Source organism: Saccopteryx bilineata, chromosome 5, assembly GCF_036850765.1.
Source record: "Saccopteryx bilineata isolate mSacBil1 chromosome 5, mSacBil1_pri_phased_curated, whole genome shotgun sequence".
Taxonomy (NCBI): domain Eukaryota; kingdom Metazoa; phylum Chordata; class Mammalia; order Chiroptera; family Emballonuridae; genus Saccopteryx; species Saccopteryx bilineata.
In genome coordinates this window covers 202935874-202954923 of record NC_089494.1, presented here as the reverse complement: position 1 = coordinate 202954923, position 19050 = coordinate 202935874, and the positions used below count along the sequence as shown (strand labels likewise).

At 36.3% G+C, this 19050-nt stretch overlaps 1 protein-coding gene and 1 non-coding gene across 3 annotated transcripts in view; both read left to right on the top strand.

The window, feature by feature from the left end:
* CFAP299 (cilia and flagella associated protein 299) overlaps nucleotides 1-19050 on the top strand; it is a 725440-nt gene that overhangs the window by 491868 nt on the left and 214522 nt on the right. The window lies entirely within an intron of this gene.
* LOC136307297 (U6atac minor spliceosomal RNA) lies at nucleotides 15765-15889 on the top strand. Its single transcript, XR_010725952.1, has one exon. It is a non-coding gene; the product is annotated as a U6atac minor spliceosomal RNA (small nuclear RNA).

Sequence of the window (19050 nt, the reverse complement as noted above, 5' to 3'; positions counted from 1 at the left end):
AAAAAGAACACAAGTAGCCACAGCATCTTGATAAGGAAGAATAAAGTGGGAGGTATCACACTTCCTGATATCAAGTTATACTACAAGGCCATTGTACTCAAAAGAGCTTGGTTCTGGCATAAGAACAGGCATATAGATCAATGGAACAGAACAGAGAACCCAGAGATAAACCCAGAGCTATATGGACAACTGATATTTGACAAAGGAGATAAGAGCATACAATGGAGTAAAGACAGTCTCTTCAACAAATGGTGTTGGGAAAATTGGACATCTACCTGCAAAAAAATGAAACTAGACCACCAACTTACACCATTCACAAAAATAAACAAAATGGGTAAAAGACTTAAATGTAAGTTGTGAAACCATGATCATCTTGGAAGAAAACATAGGCAGTAAGCTCTCCGACATGTCTCGCAACAATATATTTGCTGATTTATCTCCACGGGGAAGTGAAATAAAAGATAGGATAAACAAATGGGACTATATCAAACTAAAAAGATTTTGCACAGCTAAAGGCAATAAGAACTGAATGAAAAGACAAACTACACAATGGGAGAACGTATTCGACAATACGTCTGATAAGGGGTTAATAACCAAAATTTATAAAGAACTTGTAAAACTCAACACCAGGAAGATAAACAATGCAATAAAAAAATGAGCAAAATAAATGATAGAGACTTCTCCAAAGAGGACATTGAGAGGGCCAATAGGCATATGAAAAAATGCTCAACATCAGTAATCATTAGAAAAATGCAAATTAAAACCACAATGAGGTATCACCTCACACCAGTCAGAATGGCACTCAGCAACAAAACAACACAGAATAAGTGTTGGCAAGGATGTGGAGAAAAGGGAACCCTCCCACACTGCTGGTGGGAATGCAGACTGGTGCAGCCACTGTGGAAAACAGTATGGAGATTCCTCAAAAAATTAAAAGTAGAAATGCCTTTTGACCCAGCTATTCCACTTTTAGGAATATACCCCAAGAACACCATAGCACTGTTCCAAAAGGAGAAATGCACCCTCATGTTTATAGCAGCATTGTTCACAATAGCAAAGATATGGAAACAGCTCAAGTGTCCGACAGTGGATGAGTGGATTAAAAAGCCTTGGTACATATATACAATGGAATACTATGGGGCCATGAAAAAGAAGGAAATCTTACCTTTTGCGACAACATGGATGGACCTGGAAACTATTATTTTAAGTGAAATAAGCTAGGCAGAAAAAGAAAAATATCATAAGACCTCACTCATTTGAGGAATCCACTGAACAATGTGAACTGAGGAACGGAATTGAGACAGAGGAGGGATCATAGAGACCAGAGGAAAAAAGGACAGAGAGAAAGGGGGATGATAGGATGGGATAAACCTGAAGAAAGAGGAGGGTGCTATTGGGAGGGGGCAAGGGAGATGTTGAGGGTAATATCGGGGAGGGGTGATGCATTCGGTGCAACACTGGAATATATGTAAACACAATAAATTAAAAACAATTAAAAAAAGAAAAGAAAGCAAGGTTTTCAGCAGCATGCTGAATTTCAACACAATGTTATTCAGTAAGAAACACTTTCAGGAGAGCAAAAGTGGAAGTGAGGAGCTTTCTTCAAAAGAGAGAAAATTGTCTTTCTAATATTCCTTTTTTTAAAAAATTTATTCTTTGAAAATTTCAGGTTAATATTTATTACTTTCATTTTTCCTAAAGCATTTCCATGATTTTTTTACTCTGCCTTCTGTAAATATTGGTGTTGCTCTTCACAAATTTTTATTTATTAAAAAATTTGTTGACAAATGCAAGAACTGTAAGAGGCACAATGAAGGATGAGAGAAGAAGAAGAAGAGAAGGAAGGGCAGGAAGAAAACAAAAAGACAGAAAAAAGAAGAAGTAAAATAAGAAGAATAGACAGGGATTCTATTTCTCCAATATCTAGAACATTCGCATGTACAGTTATCTCTAGTTAAAGACACAGTGTTGGCCCTGGCCGGTTGGCTCAATGGTAGAGTGTTGGCCTGGGATGTGGATATCCCAGGTTCAATTCCTGGTCAGGGCATACATCAGAAGCGCCCATCTGATTCTCCTTCCCTCCTCCTCTTGCTTCTCTCTCTCCTCTTTCTCTCTCTCTCTCTCTCTCTCTCTCTCTCTCTCTCTCTCTCTCTTCCCCTCCTGCATACATGGCTTGATTGGAGCAAGTTGGCCCCTGGTTGGGAAGATGGTTCCATGGCTTCCTGCTTCAGGCACTAAGAAGAGCTCAGTTTCTGAGCAATGGAGCAATGCCCCAGATGGGCAGAGCATAGCCCCCTAGTGGACTTGCTGGGTGGATCCTGGCTGGGTACATGCAGGAGTCTGTCTCTGCCTCCCTTCCTCTCAAATAAGATGGAAAAAAACAACAACACAGTGTTACATACAGTGTGTTCCTTTACTATAGCTGCTGTAACCAAGTACCATAGATTGGGTGACTTCCAACAACAATTGCTTTTTCATAATTCTGGAGCTAGAAGTGCAAGATCAAGGTATAAGTAATGATCTAATACCTTTCTCAGGCTTGGTTTGTAGATGGCTTTCTGTCTCTTGTGCCTCCACATGGTCTTTCCTCTCTGTATCTGTACAAATCAACTCTTCTTATAACAAAAACAGTTGTATTGGATGAGGGCTCGCTCAAATGATCTCATTTTACCTAACCATCTCTTGAAAACACCATTTCAAATGCCATTATATTCTAAGGAACTAGGGGTTAAGACTTCAACATATGTATTTGGGAGGAAGATACATTTCAAATATCTGTAATAGATTTTTGAGCAAATGAGTTTGTTAAAAGAGTAGAAAACATTCTAGCCAAAGAAATTTTGAGGTTTTATTGTAGAGGAAATATATATTCTTAATGTATGTTATCACATGATGACAGGTTTGAATTTTAGGGCTCTGGACATTTTCAATCAATATTTAATATATTGAATATAATGTCATATATGTGAATAAGATTAATTTTTCAAGAAGTAAACTAAATATAATGTTCTTAGTTACTATTTATGGAGGGGAATTATTGAAATATTCCAAGACCTTTGCATTAACAGTGAATTCAAAGAAATATTCTGTTTTAAAGATTGTTTTAGTTGACCCTGGCTGGTTGGCTCAGTGGTAGAGGGTCAGCAGGGCATATGGAAGTCTTGGGTTTGATTCCTGGCCAGGGCACACAGCAGAAGCACCCATCTGCTTCTCCACCCTTCCCTCTCTCCTTTCTTTCTATCTCTCTCTTCTCCTCCCACATCCAAGTCTCCATTGAACCAAAGTTAGTTTGGGTACTGAGGATGGCTCCATCACTTCTGCCTCAGGCTCTAGTATGACTCTGGTTGCAATGGAGCAACACCCCAGATGGGCAAAGCATTACCCCTTAGTGAGCTTTCCTGGTGGATCCCAGTCAGGTGCATGTAAGAGTCGATCTCTCTGCCTCTCACTTCTCATTTCAGGAAAAAATAAATAAAAGATTGTTTTAGTTATAGTTAATACATGAGCTTTCCCCCACAATTATTTCCAAATGTATGTGTCATAATATGTTTCCATATATATAGTTTTTTTTTAGAATTATGGAAGAGAATTTAGTTTGTGAGGCTTTACTTTCACAATAACATTGGCACAGAAAGACTCCAAGGTTTTTACCTTGGCTTTATTTTTATTATGTAGAATAGGATGTGCTTTTAAGCCAGTAATACCCCAGTTACTTTATAAATTAAAAAAAATGTTAAGCAGATTAAGAACAGAGTTTTACCTCTTTGCTACCACTTTGGAATAAAAACTTGAAATGCAAAAGAGTTAGGTACCTTTAGTTTTAAAGGAAAAAATATTCATTTTCTAAAATTATATTTATGTTGTTAAAAATTAACAAGTTGTAAACCAAGAAGTACAAAACTATAAAGCTATGCAGGCATTCTAATTTCAGTTGTCTCATTTTTTTATTAAATATTAAATTATTTTTTTTTTAGAAATGCTGTTACAGTTTTGTAAAACATAATTAGGCTGGTTTTAGTTCAACCTGAATTTCTATTGTCTGCAATTATTTTTGTACTGCAAAGATGAAGCATTTTATTTGCAATGTAATTACTGTATTTTTTGTACATATTAATTTAACATGTGTACTATAGGAGAAATGCTTGTGTCCTCTCACGATTTCTATCTTAAAAACCAATCCACAACCTGATAGTATTTGAAGGTGAGTCTTTGGGAGGTGATTAAGGATGGTGACCTCATGAGTGAGATTAGCACTTTTATAAAAGAGACTCCAGAGAGTTCTCTTTTCCCTTCTTCCACTATTTCCAAATGTATGTGAAGACAAAGCAAGAAGACAGCCAGCCATCTGTGAACCAAGAAGCAGGATTTTACCAAACACTGAATCTGCTGGTGCCTTAATCTTGAACTCTTCAGTCTCCAGAACTATAAGAAATAAATTTGTATTGTTTATAATCCACACAAACTAGGGTTTTACAATGTCTCTGAAAAATTGTATGCCAAGAACAACTTCTAGAAATGCATCTGAAACCCTGGCTGGTTGGCTCAGCAGTAGAGCATTGGCCCAGCATGTGGAAGTCCTGGGTTTGATTTCCGGCCAGGGTGCATAGAAGAGGCCCCCATCTGCTTATCCACCCTTCCCCCCTCTCTTTTCTCTCTATCTCTCTCTTCCCTTCCTGCAGTCAAGGTTCCATTGGAACAAAGTTGGCCCGGGCACTGAGGATGGCTCCATGGCCTCCACCTCAGGTGCTAGAATAGCTCAAGTTGCTATGGGGCAACAGGCCAGATAGGAAGAGCATAGCCCTCTGGTGGGCATGGCGGGTAGATCCCGTTTGGGTGCATGCGGGAGTCTGTCTGCCTGCCTCACTGCTTCTCATTTCAGAAAAATACAAAAAAAAAAAAAAAAAAAAAAAAAAAAGAAAGAAAGAAATGCATCTGTCATTAGGGGGAAAGAAGCAATTTAAAACATTTTAAATAAAAAAATTCTGGCCCTGGCCGGTTGGCTCAGTGGTAGAGCGTTGGCCTGGCGTGCAGAAGTCCCTGGTTCGATTCCCAGCCAGGGCACACAGGAGAAGCGCCCATCTGCTTCTCCACCCCTCCCCCTCTCCTTCCTCTCTGTCTCTCTCTTCCCCTCCCACAGCGAGGCTCCATTGGAGCAAAGATGGCCCGGCCGCTGGGGATGGCTCCTTGGCTTCTGCCCCAGGCGCTAGAGTGGCTCTGGTCACAACAGAGTGATGCCCCAGAGGGGCAGAGCATTGCCCCCTGGTGGGCAGAGCATCGCCCCCTGGTGGGTGTGCTGAGTGGATCCCGGTCGGGCGCATGCCGGAGTCTGTCTGTCTCTCCCTGTTTCCAGCTTCAGAAAAATACAAAAAAAAAAAAAAATTCAATAGATAAAATCAAACAGTTTTTTAAAAATAATACAGACTGTGATTACATCAAAAGTCTTTACTTAAAGATATGATGTACTTAAATAATTTGTGCTGATGATGACTAAATTGAAGAAGATTAAGAGGGATGATGATAATCAAATGGTGATGAAGTTGTAGTTTCATTAATCCAAATTATAAAGTAGCTAAAAATTATCTTTGGTTCAATTTATTACTCTCTTTTTTTTATGGTTAGTGTTTTGTTTTGTTTTTTTTTTCCTGCATGTTTAAGAAACATTTCCCTGTCCAAAAGACATGGAAATATTTTTCCACATTATTTTGTTTTACCTTTCATATTTATGTTTGCCAACCACCTAGAATGGAATTCTGTACATAATATCAGGTAGGGGGGAAGGTTTTAATTTTTCTTTCCCCTGTAAAGATATCCTCTGAATTTAGAACCATTTATTAAAACAACTGGTCTTTCTCTTCTTTCTTCAGAGGCACCTTTTTTGTAAATGAAATGACTGTTTATTGTAGATCTGTTTCTCTTCTTTCTTCTCTCTTTTATTGATCTAATTGTCTTTCTTGTACAAATACTCCTGTCTGAATTATTTTAGGCTTATTATAAGTCTTGATTATTAGGCAAACTAAATTCTCTTATATCTGTTCTTTAAGGTTGTCGTGGCTATTTGACCTTTGCATATTAATAACTGTTTGACAATCATTTTGTCAATTTTCATCAAAAAACATGATAGGATTTTAAATTTTATTGACTCTATAGAACAACTTAGAAAAAATTAGGCCCTGAAAAAATATAGCTTTTTTTACTCATGAATATGATATTTCCTTCCATTTTTTTAGCACATCTGTTTCTTAGGGTGTTTTAAACTTTTCATTAAATTTGTTTCTAAGTGTTTGACATTGTTATTATTATAAATAGTAACTTGAAAATGTCATTTTCTTAAATTTTTGTGGCTAGTAAATAGAAATATGAGATGATTTTTTAATAATAAGTAATTATCTAATATTAATAAACCTAACCTAGTAATGACATGTTATTCTTTTATATATGACTCGATTTGGCTTATCAATATTTGGGTCATAAATATATATCACTATATTCATCAATGAGACAGTCTATGATTTTCTCTTCCTGCAATATTCTTTTCCGATTTTGTCATCAAAATTATTCTAGCTCCATGAATAAGTATTAATGTATTTTCTTTTTTCTATATTCTGGAAGAGTTTTCTCAAGATTGGCATAATTTCTTTCTTAAATTATTAGTACAGTTTATTGAAACTGTCTGAGCCAGAGTTTTGTTGTACAAAAGATTTTTATTTATAGAGCCAAATAAAATTATTTATACATTCAAGGAAATTATTTTCTTCTTATGCCAATTTAGTTGGATATGTTTTTCTAAGAACATTATATCTTCATAAATTTTCTAATTTATTGGCATAAATTTGTTTGTAAAATTCTTTTATAATTTTTTAAAGTCTGTATGATCTGAAGTAATGTTTGTTTTTCATTCTTGGTACTGGTTAATTATACTTTCCACTTTTTTTTTTAAATCAGCATCACTAAAGGACATGTATTATTATTATCAAATTTGTCTTAGAGTTTCCTCATGATAGCCTTCATCTTTTATATTCCCTTTATTGTATTTCTCTTTGTTTTCTGTTTTTGTTTTTGTTTTACCTCCTTGAGATAAATGTTTAGGGACTACTGCTTTTTATGTAGCATGGTGCCTTAGAGTATCTTCCTATAAGCTCTTTTGTCTGTCCCAAGAGTAAAAAGCCTGCTTTTACTCAGTGCTTGCCATCTTGCTGTGGGTGGGGGACAGGAACATCCTTTTAGTACTAAGACCTACTCTTAGACAAGCACTTCATCAGGGGGAATTGAAGTAGGGGCATCTCAGTGACCCTATTCCAACCCCCCATTTAGGACCATACATGTATTCCTCCTTCTGCCCCTAGGGGCAATGTGGGATTTTTTGTTTGTTTGTTTGTTTTTAAATTCTCTTCTAGTTGCAGTGAGTTTTTATTAGGTACCTAAAGGTTACAGTGTTTATTGCCATTCCCCCACAATTTTAAGCACCAGCCCCCCACAGGGAAATGAGAGGAAGGATCTGGGCACGGTATTGTTCCTTTTCTAAAAGTAGTTGCTCTTCTACTCCAATAGACCTACCTGTACCTTATGAGGCTTACTCATGATCTTCACTGGTCTTTTTTTTTCCACAACAAGAGCCTGAGAGCTGGTATAAATCACCCTTGCATCTGTGGTTCCCAAGTGTCCTATATTCTCTTGCTATCCCAAAGTCAGCCTCCAGTAATTTGTTTAAAATTTTAGCTGAATTCTTCTTCCAGATGTTCATTGGAATCAGCTCCAGGTAAGAAAATGCTTGTATTTTGTCTGTCTATGAAGATGCCTGCTTTTTCTTAGATTTCATGCTAGTTAATTTCTGATTTCAACTCCCTGGTGACTTCAAGCAAAGTTGTGTATTTGTACATTGTTGAAGGTGGTGTTGTTGTGAATGGCAGTAATATTCTTTCCTTCCTCCTACATCATGTGTGGAATCAGATATTCATTCTTAAGACATTAATTGTCAAGAGGCAATAAGGATCTTAGTCTCAGCCCTGTCTGGATAGCTGCATTGGTTAGTTAGAACATTGTCCTAAAGCACAGAGGTTGCTGATTCAATCCCTGGTCAGAGCACACATAGGAATAGATCAGTGTTCTTTTCTTTCTCTTTTCTCTCTCTCTCTCTCTCTCTCTCTCTCTCTCTCTCCTCCCTTCCTTTCTCACTAAAATTAATAAATAAACATTAAAAAATCTTAGTCATAGAGATCAGGGTTGTTCTAAGATTTTTCCAGGTCAATAATAATTAAATGAGAGTCTATAATAGATGAAGTAGATAAGTAGGTAGTGGTGTTATTTCCCAACTATTTTTTATGATTTTTTAATAGAAAAATTTAAAATATAACATTATTTGCTCTATGAGAGAGATGAATACAACCAACAGACATAAAGCTAAATGCAAAATTACAGATCTAACAAAAAAAAAGAACCAATGAAACAAAAATTACGGGTGAGAAATTTTAAGTCTTTGTGGGACGTTAAAATTTAGTACTTCCTTCCATTTTACTTGATTGATTTTGAAACAATTCTTCAATATTTCCTCAATTATATATTATGACAAATTATTTTGAGAATGAAATTAAGGGCCATAAATCATGTAGAACAAATATACTTGGAAGCTGCTAGGAAAGTTCTACCATTCAGTTATTAAGTTCACTCTTCCTTCCAGGGTGATAAAGTGGATATTGAAAGTAGAAACTGAATTGAATAAGAGGTGGAAAGCCAACATAATCCAATTAACAGTAGGTCCTACAGGTCTTTGTCATAACTTAAGAAACTGAAAGCCTCCCTTTCTAAGCTGTAATTTTTGCATAATAAGCATTGCAGTTTTCATTAGAACTCTGTGGCCAGCAGAAACATCTGTTTAATTTATTTTACTAGCAAGTATTTTTGTACTTTTACATGAATAAATAAAACGATTGGCTCAAGCAAGCCTGGTAGTTTCCTTTGATGCTTTTGGTAACAAAAGGCTAGTCTCAGTTTTAGCACAGTCCTCCCATACTTCCCATAGCCTCTCTTGTGAGATATATCTGAGAGCTACATTGGGTGGGCTGCATGCACTCTTTCTACCTTCAGGATGGTATCACCTACCCAGGTTTGTGCAATGAAGGGAAAAACACATGTCTTTTGTTAGACCCCTTGCTGTCTATCAAAATTTCATCTTTTCCAAGGGAACCAATATACCTCTGCTTTGTGCAACAGTTTAGGTAGTTTTAATATAGAAAAGAGTGTGCCTATATTGAATCAATTGTAATAGTTCTGCAACAGAAAATCAAATAATATGATAGATTAATCGGTGTGGCTTTGTGCATTTAATTTGTTATTTTGCCCCAAGCCTTTCCATTTTCTTTTTCCTGTGAAGGAAGCATGTTCAGATATTTGGCTGGTGGTATTTGTTGGTGTCATTGAATCTATCAATATTTATCTTTAAACAAATGTATTCTGGTTTATTCTTTACATATAAAACATATTTATTTATTATCATTATTTTTTTGAATTTTTTTCTGAAGTGAGAAGTGGGGAGGCAGCGAGACAGACTCCCTAATGCACCTGACTGGGATGCAATAGACTGGGATCCACCCAGCAAGCCCGCTAGTGGGCAATGCTCTGCTCATCTGGGGCATTACTCTATTGCAAACAGATCCATTCTAGCATCTGAGGTGGAAGCCATGAAGCTATCCTCAAAGCCTGGGCCTACTTTGCTCCAATGCAGCCCTGGCTGTGGGAGGGGAAGAGAGAGACAGAGAGAGAAAAGAGAGGGGGAAGGGTGGAGAAGCAGATGGGCATTTCTCCTGTGTGCCCTGGCTGGGAATCGAACCCAGGACTTCCACACCCTGGACCAACACTCAACCACTGAGCCAGCTGGCCAGAGCCATAAAACTGTATTTAAACTGAATATTTTCCTATGTGTGATCACTGCCAGTGAGCTTAAGGTTGTTATCCATCAACTAAAAAATGTTGACAAGCTCCTCTAGATACTATGTCAAGAGTTGGCAACTGTAGCCCACAGGCCAGATCTGACCCACCAATTGTTTTTGTACACTCTGGAGTTTAAGATTGGTTTTCACATTTTTTGATTAATTAAAAAAATAAAAGAATAATAATATTTTATGATGCAAAATTATATAGCATTCAAATTTTAATGTACATAAATAAGGTTTTATTGGAACACTCATTTGTTTTCAAATTATATATGGCAAGTTCCTGCTACAGTGGCAGGATTGAGTAATTACCACGGAACTGCAATACCCATAGAGTTTAAAATATTTATTATCTGCCAATTGACAGTAAAAGTTTGTTTACCTCTGTTGTATATGAAGTACTATCTAGATTGATAAAGGTCAAGAATATTTCAAGGAGAAAGAAGTGAGTCAAACAATGTATAATGCAAAAGGGTAGATATTGTCATTATGTTCATGGAATTCATGACTTCCTAAAATATATTGAATATTTACAAAATAATGTAGTTGTGATTTGTAGTTATATACAGCTAATACTGATGCCAATCCAAGAATGCATACAACATAGGTTATACTTTAATCATTTTATTTTTAAAATAACTTAGACCACACATGGACATTATTACTTTTTTTTCTATCCTCACACCCATCACTCTTGTGTTCTGGTAAGTCAGTTTTTATAATCCTTCTTCATTACTTCACATGAGAGACACTGAAAGGGATATTTTAAAAAGAAAAAAGCAAATTTATAACTGAAGGCTCAGTTTTTAAAAATATCCTGGCCCTGGCCAGTTGGCTCAGTTGCTAGAGTGTCTGCCCAGCATATGGATATCCCAGGTTCAATTCCTGGTCAGGGCATGCAAGAGAAGCAACCATCTGCTTCTCTACCCTCCCCCCCCCTTTTCCTCTCTCTCTCTCTCTCTCTCTCTTTTCCCCTCCTATAGCCATGGCTCAATTGGTTTGAGCACACAGGCACCCTGGGCATTGAGAATGACTCCGTGGAGCCTCCACTTCAGATGTTAAAAATAACTCGGTTGCAAGCACGGCCCAAGATGATCAGAGAATCAGCCCCAGAGAGGGGTCACTGGGTGGATCCCGGTTGGGGTGCATGTAGGAGTCTATCTCTCTATGTATCTCCCCTCTTCTCACTTGGGAAAAGAAGAGAAAAATATTATTAAAAGATTGTTTAATATTTAAAATTTAGTAAAAATAATTTTAAAATTGTTTTACTGGTGAATGCAATAAATTGGTTTACCATCAACGAGAGCTATCAATGTTTCAGGATATTCCAGTAGGAAATTTTTGTTATTTTAATTTATATTTATTTATTTTAAACATTTCCTGTTAATTAACTGATTAATATAAAACTTATATTCTTTTAATCTTTCCAATGTAAAGACAATACTTGTATCCTGAAAGTGTCTGTATTTCTTATCAGAGCTAAGATTTCATTATTCAGTTTGCTAATCTAGTCTTAGATATTAGCAACTTAATTCAGATATGATTTCATTGTTAAATATTAGTTCTAACTTTTCATAAGGTCAGTTTTTTATATTTTCAATGTCAGTTGAATTATACTGATGTTTCCTCAAAGACAAATATTCCATAGCATATTTGTAATATAAACAATAAAGGATAATGAAGAGCCTCTAAATGAGGCCCTGGCCGGTTGGCTCAGCAGTAGAGCGTCGGCCTAGCGTGCGGAGGACCCGGGTTCGATTCCCGGCCAGGGCACACAGGAGAAGCGCCCATTTGCTTCTCCGCCGCGCTTTCCTCTCTGTCTCTCTCTTTCCCTCCCGCAGCCAAGGCTCCATTGGAGCAAGGATGGCCCTGGTGCTGGGGATGGCTCTGTGGCCTCTGCCTCAGGCGCTAGAGTGGCTCTGGTCACAACATGGCGACGCCCAGGATGGGCAGAGCACCCCCACCCCGTGGGCAGAGCGTCGCCCCTGGTGGGCGTGCCGGGTGGATCCCGGGTGGATCCCGGTCGGGCGCATGCGGGAATCTGTCTGACTGTCTCTCCCTGTTTCCAGCTTCAGAAAAATGCAAAAAAAAAAAAAAAGAGTGTCTAAATGATGTGTTTGTGAACCTAAATGACATTAGTACACACATAAAAACATTTACCTTCTCCCAATTGTTTATTAATTTGATTACAAAAAAAAGTATGTTGGTCATTATAAAGATAACATATTTTTGAGGGTTAACAAAACAGGGATAATTTTAGTCAAAAGTAACTGGAAAGAAGGAATGAACTTTCATAAATATGGGTAAAATCAGGGCAAATTGTATTAGCCAAAAAGAATTCTTATAATTTTATAAATATTAAAACAGCAGAAAAGCATTATTGAATTTTTTGTACTGTCCTAGGTTTTTATTCTTCAAATTAACTCTGGAAAAAAAATGGTAAAGCTCACTCAAATTATTTTCAAATATATATATATTTGAAATTATATATATATATGTGTGTGTGTGTGTGTGTATATATATATATATATATATATATATATATATATTTTTTTTTTTTTTTTTTCCTGAAGTTGGAAACGGGGAGGCAGTCAGACAGACTTTCACATGCACTCCACCGGGATCCACCCAGCATGCCCACCAGGGGGCGATGCTTTCCCCATCTGGGGTGTTGCTCTGTTCTAACCAGAGCCATTCTAGCGCCTGAGGCAGAGGCCATAGAGCCATCTTCAGTGCCAGGGCCAACTTTGCTCCAATGGAGCCTTGTCTGCGGGAGGGGAAGAGAGAGACAGAGAGAAAGGAGAGAGGGAGGGATGGAGAAGCAGATGGGCGCTTCTCCTGTGTGCCCTGGCCGGGAATCAAACCCGGGACTCCTGCACACCAAGCCGACGCTCTACCACTGAGCCAACCGGCCAGGGCCTATATTTGTATTTTTATAAAAGTAACAGTCATGACCATAGAAAGACATAAAATTTAATTTGTGTAATATTTGTGCCTAAAATTATCTGATTATTTTTTTTCAGCGTGGTACAAATCAGCATGGTAAATTTTAATTTAATAAATATTTTCCAGTGCCTCTTAGGTGCCAAATACTGTGTTAGGCTCTAAAGACGATACAAAGTGGGTAAATATGTAGACCTGGTTGTCATGGTACTCACCATCTAACAGGTGATGTAGAATATAGATAATATTTACATGTCAAAGTGTTCAAGGTGGGTTTATGAGGAAAAAAAATTTAAAGTGATAGTTTGCAACCTGATTAAAGGGAAAACATTGAAAAATATGATTATAGTTTGAACTTTATTCTATACTCATTAAAAACATTTGAGGAAATGGCAATTATGACAATGGTTGCACTTAAAAATGACAGAAAGAAATTGAGCAAAATTGTCTTTATTTGTTTAGTTTTATTGTGTTATTTTTCTTCTTTGAACACTATTCTGATCTATGTTAAATAATGGGGTAGAAAAAGATGAAAGTCATAATATTGACTATTGTATAGTAATGACAGTTCGACACCACTATTATTTCATTCTTTCCTGAAATGGTTTATTGTTTGTGCTGTTATAGATAGACTTTCCAGTAAACATAGTAAACTGGAATAAGTTGATGTCAATGTTACAGGGATTTAACAAAAATAGAAATAATGATAATTTATATAACTTTTATACTGAATATATTTAGAAACCTAATTAATTCTATAACTTTATTCCATATTTTATTCCTGAATTTTTGTAGCTTTATTCACCTAGTTGCCTTAAGCTTTAAAAAAAATTTTTTTTAATTAAAAACCCTTGTAGATCCCATCCCCACATTTTTTAAAATTTGAGATTATGTTATGGATAAGTTTGCCCACAGCTTCAAACACCCTCTTCACAAGTCATGGCCAGAGAAGAGTCATAATTTAGCTTACCCTAATTTATGGGTAAATATTATGGCTTTTATAAATTCTTCACAAGGCTAGATTGTCTTTTTAAATTTTCAAACTGGTTCAATATTTTTCTGCAGTAAAAATCTCATAGAGAATCATTCATCTTGATTTTGATCTTTAACATTTTCAACAATATATGAAATAATCTGGAAGTGAGAGAAATAGCAGTTATTAGTCTTTGTGTCAATCAGAGTTTTATCATAAAAGCAGAAAAACTATGTGAATTATGGAATAGGGGACTCATTATAGGAATAAGATCTTATATAGTTGTGGAAGTATCTGAGGAATAATTCAGCTTAGCCAAATTGACACAGTACAACACTATCACACTGCTATTTAATAGACATTTACATTTGCATTTATTTATTCAACAATGATTTAATAACCACTTACTACTTGCCAGATTCCTTGTTAGTTGTTGGGGATACAATTCTAAACTAAAAAGATCCCTGTCCTCAAAATTCAACTTTTTTTTTTTCAGGGACAAAAATATAAGAAGCAATTAAAATGAAACTGTATGGGGGCATATAGTTGAAAATGAGAGCAATTAGCTGAGCCCCTTCTAAGAAATCTCACCAGGGAAACCTTCCTAGGAAACTTGACATCTAAACTGATACCTGATGGATGGGCAGATGTGATAGAGGAGAGAGATCGGGGAAGGGAAGAAACTGTGTGAAATGCTCCTGGACCAAGAGATATATCATGGTGTCGTGGGAGAACTGAAAAAAATGTTCAGAATCACTGCACTACTGAGTCTCCAGGAGGAATAAGTAACCTGTGATAAATAAAATAAAATAAAATAAAATAAAATAAAATAAAATAAAATAAAATAAAATAAATACTATTTTTTGGTAAATTGTTACAAATATATAAATATTTAATTTTATTCCTGTTCCCATATTCTTTTTTTGGTAGTAATCCAGTTACCAAGGATAGTGATTTTTAAAGTTCCTCTGATCCTAGATAAGAGTATGTTCCAATTGGTATCATTATCTCACATCAGATGTTTTAGAAATAATTACCGTAAACCAAATAAGAACTGCATTTTTTTTAATTTTTATTTATTTTTTATTTATTTATTTTAGAGTGGAGAGGGAGAGAGAGAGACAGAGAGAGGAGAGACAGAGAGAGAGAAGTGGGGGAGGAGCTGGAAGCATCAACTCCCATATGTGCCTTGACCAGGCAAGCCCAGGGTTTCGAACCGGCGACCTCAGCATTTCCAGGTCGACGCTTTATCCACTGCGCCACCACAGGTCAGGCAAGAACTGCATTTTTAAATCTCAACTTAAACTTGTCTAAAAGTATGATATGAACAAGAACATATGTTTAAGCAAACCTTTTCCTTTCTGCATATCCTTCTAGCAGCAAGTCCTTTACTTCCAGGTGGTCACTGTTGTGGACTTTGTGTCTATACAAAGGCAAACACAAGAGGACTCTGCTGTAAACTAAACCACAGTGGAATTTTGCTTAGGATTAGTTAACTAAAGAAACCATGACCATGCATTACGTCCTGTGTTTATTATCAGCACAGTCTCTATTTACAATGATATTCAACACTGAAAAATGGATATATGTGTATGGGAGGGGGCAAAGAGGAAATGCTTCACCTTAGATGCCAATACCCAAGCTAGAAAAACTAAAATATATGTACAATAAAATAGACGACTATACAATGTATGAAGAAAAACAAAAGCTTTCTCCTATTTCTATAATAACTAACTAGGAGTCTGTACAATTTTAAAGGTGATTGTAATGTTTGTTTGAAGTAGTAGCCTATGTTAGGAGAAAATAAGAGGATCTTATATATTAAAGTAGATTATAAAACTACAAATATCAACTCAATGTGACACTAGTACAGAAGTAGATAAGCGGATTGAGATGTAGAAAAAACACAAACACAGATTTCGGTGTTGTATGAGAGGAGAGAGAGTTAGCAATCCTCTTGACAAGGATGGAAGAGGCTCTTGGGGCCAACAACATCCATACAGTAAGGCGTTGCCACCTGTTTTATAGCATCTAACCATTATTTTTTAGAAGAATTTAAAGGGAAGATAAATAAATGGTAATGGGAAAAGACCGGACTTTGGATGGTGAACACACAATACAATATACAGATAATGTATTATAGAATTGTATACTTGAAACCTATATAATCTTATTAACCAATGTCACCCCAACAAATTCAATAACAATAAGAAAAAAGCAATAAGGAACAGATTACAGTGTTCAAATTTGAATACCTGTGTGCATGTTTATGTGTTTGGGATTCAAATATAATACATGAATCATTTTAAATCATTGGATAATTATTTTAAAAATGGTGTTGGATTTTAATATGGAATAAAATATAGGAAATGCATATATCACATTTGATACAACTCTGATAATTTCAGGTTAAGATTTAAAAATTAAAAATGCACAATTGCTTTCCTGTAGGTTGACACACTAATATACCATAAAAAACTTCCCAGGTATACAGAGAAATGCTAGTGGGAGAAAATGTAAAAAACAAAAAATGAATCTGAAGAAAAAAAATCACACAAAAAAAAGACACTTGAAATTAATCATGTACTCTCCATATTGCCTAGGACAGACAATTCTGCTGTCCAGGTGTAACTGGACTTCTGAAAATGTCTTGGTTTGCATGACTCCAGCAATTGTAAACAGGAACTAGAAGCTCATGAATGCACCTGGTTCTGGGGTAGAGTGCAGAATGTGGTGGAAATGGAATTTGTAATTTTGATGTTAGTAAGTTAGAGCATAAGTTTAATGCTATTATGGGAATAGGAGATGAAGTCTAGGGCCCGCCTGAGGAGTGGCATTGGAGCCTTTGAAGTCTGTACTGTGGTGAATGATATGCTGCTAGATCCCTTTCAGGAATGAAGAACTTACTACATCGCTTGTTAGGAGAAATGCAGACAGTCCTTTGCTGCTAACCCCTTTTGGAAATTGTCTCACTTCAAGAGAGATGTCTCACCAAAAGCATGCCTTTTTCCCAGGGCAGCCAGCCTCCAATGACTGAGTGACAGGTATAAAGGCCTGGCCACATTTCCTCAGTAGGAAACAACTATAAAGAGCCATACCAACTCCAAAGCCACACAGAGGGTCAGTAGATGCATTTAATGCAACTGCATCACAGTTCGACTTCATCCACTGTCCAGTTTTATTTTCTTCCATGGGTATTAATCCCAAGAGTACTTTCTAACAAATGGTTTCAACACTAAACTTTTTCTCAGTCAGTTTTCCAGAGAACCCAATCTGTGAGATGTATATTTGGTGAAAGACTGGCCTAAAGATTAGCTCACAATAAAAGTCTATAAAACACATCAAGAAAATTCACTATGGATTAATTGATAGATATAAATATACTAAAATATCAGAGTTTCAAGAATTTAAGATAATTAGATTAAGAATTTTAAATTAGTATTTTTATTTTTAATTTTTAAAATCAAATTGGTTGGGATGACATTGGTTTGCAAAACCATACAGATTTCAAATGTATAATGCAATAAAATACTGTCTGTACACTGCAATGAAAATCTTCTGCTCAAAGCAAAGTCTCTTTCCGTTCCCATTTCCCACGCCTGCCTTTGCTTACCTCCATCTAGCCTCCAGCCCCCTTTCCCACTAGCTGTTGCCACCATGTTGTTTGTGTCTGTGTGTTGTGTCTATATATTTATGGCTAATCCCTTCACCTTCTTTCATCCAGTTCCCTCACCCCTCTTCCCTCTGAGCCATGGATACATAGAAAATTAGTATTTTTAAATGAATAGATCTCAAAATAAATCATTGGATCCTCAGAACAAGATATTATGAAAATGGTAAATTTTAAATCAAATAATATGAATTTCTAAAATGAAATAAAAACATTGTAATTAAAAAAGAAAAATTCTCAATGAACATATTAACATTAAAGAAACTGAAGAGAAAATTAGTAATTTTGAATATAGAATTAGAGAAATTACCCAAAATGAAATATGAATATATCCCTTGGAAATTATAAAAAGAGTTTATGACATACAAATGATATAATGATATGGTGCAACAGGACAAAATAGAAAGAATGGCAGTAGGCAACAGTTGAAAAAGCAATTACTAAAATATTTTTTTTGAATGTGTGAAAGTCATGAATATTAAGATTTGTGAAGCAAAATGAGTTAATGACAGGATAAATAAAACCTATCACCTAGACAAAACTTAGTGAAAATGTATGACATCAAAGACAAAGAAAATCTTTAAAACAACTGTAGAGAAAACCCAGATCACCTAGAAAGAAAAAACAATTAGGTCAACAAGTTAAAATGTCTTTAACAGTCTAAAATTTTAACAATAGAGATGAAAGGGGTCCTGGCCAGTGACTCAGTGGATCAAGTGTCTGCCTGGCGTATGAACGTCCCTGTTTGATTCCCAGTCAGGACACACAGGAGAAGAGACAATATGCATCTCTTCCATTCCCTCTCCCCCTTCTCCTTCTCTTTCCCTCCCACAACCACTGACTCTATTGGTTTGAGCATGGCCCTGGGTGCTGAAGATAGCTTGGTCAGCCTCAGGCACTAAAAATAGCTTGATACTCCAGGATTGGCCCAAGATGGGGGGGGGGGTGCCAGGTGGTTCCTGGTCAGGGCACATGCAGAAGTTTGCCTCACTATCTCCCCTCCTCTCACCTATGGAAATAAAAAGACAATGAAAGAATAGCTTCAATTTTTATAGGGATAATAAATGTTACACTAGAATTCTAGACTCAGTTAAACTGTTTTTTAAATATAAAATTCTAGCCTGACCAGGTGGTGGCACAGTGGATATAACGCCTGCCTGGGATGCAGAGGACCCAGGTTCAATATCCCCAGGCCACTGGCTTGAGCGCAGGCTTTCCAGGTTGAGCATGGAGTCACCATAGCATGACCCCACCTGGCTCAGCTGGAGCCAACCCTGGTCAAGACATATGAGAAAGTAATTAATGAACAACTAAGATGCAACAACTACAAGTTGATGCTTCTCATCTTTCTCCCTGTCTGTCCCTCTCTGTCTCTCTTTCTGTCTCTCTCCCTCCCTCAGTCTAACTAAAAAAAAAAGGTATAAAATTCTACTTGTACAAATATAAAATATATACAGGAAATAATCTGCTTATTTTAAATACTTAAGATAATTGAATTTTTTCCCCTTTGCATAGTTACGATAAAAATCATTGGCAAT